Genomic DNA, 584 nt, shown 5'->3' on the forward strand with positions numbered 1-584 from the left:
GGGGCGGAAAAGCCTGTTTACACAGACTGCACACCGCCTGGGGAATAATGCAGTAAAGGAAGTGAGCCGGCTCGGCCTGACTGCTCCAACTTCCTGCTCTCACACACACCAGAGGGGAAAAAAAAAGAGGAGCGAGAGAAAGAAAAAAAAAAGGGGGGGGAAAATCAGGATCTCATTACAAGAGCAACAGACCGTCTGCAGACGCGTGTCAGCATGGAAAGTCGGGGGCTTTCGCCCGGTTCCTCCTAGAAATTCCCCCGAAGAAGGATCTCGAAAGCTCCCCCACATCTGGGTAGGTAGCAGGGCTTCTGCCTGTTGCTGGGACAGTTGCAAAGTTTCGTTGGGGGCGTTTTTTTCCCCCCTTTTCTTTTCTTCGGCTTGGTGGGGGTTGGGCGGTGGGCGCCGCGGGATGAGCTGCGGGCCGGGAGGGGGTGTAGGGGACGGTGAGGTTGGGGGACCTTAGGAGGAACTGTGACTGGAGCAGGCTGCGTTCCCGGAGGCTGGACCACCGCTGACCTGCCAGCTGGGGCGCCCCTGGGGGAGGCAGTGGCACTGATGCTCGGATTCTGGAAGGGAGTCGGGAG

The 584-nt window shown here is 59.1% G+C and overlaps 1 protein-coding gene across 2 annotated transcripts in view; it reads left to right on the forward strand.

The window, feature by feature from the left end:
* Positions 1–584, forward strand: part of ELK3 (ELK3, ETS-domain protein (SRF accessory protein 2)) — a 63,880-nt gene continuing 63,296 nt past the window's right edge. The window contains exon 1 of one of the 2 annotated variants that reach the window (XM_006757625.2): positions 1–292. The gene's annotated coding sequence lies outside the window, so the exon portion shown is untranslated. The remainder of the gene's footprint in view (positions 293–584) is intronic. The other variant, XM_015559989.1, reaches the window with a different exon arrangement.

This window comes from Myotis davidii, unplaced genomic scaffold (assembly GCF_000327345.1).
Source record: "Myotis davidii unplaced genomic scaffold, ASM32734v1 scaffold13, whole genome shotgun sequence".
Classification (NCBI taxonomy): Eukaryota; Metazoa; Chordata; class Mammalia; order Chiroptera; family Vespertilionidae; genus Myotis; species Myotis davidii.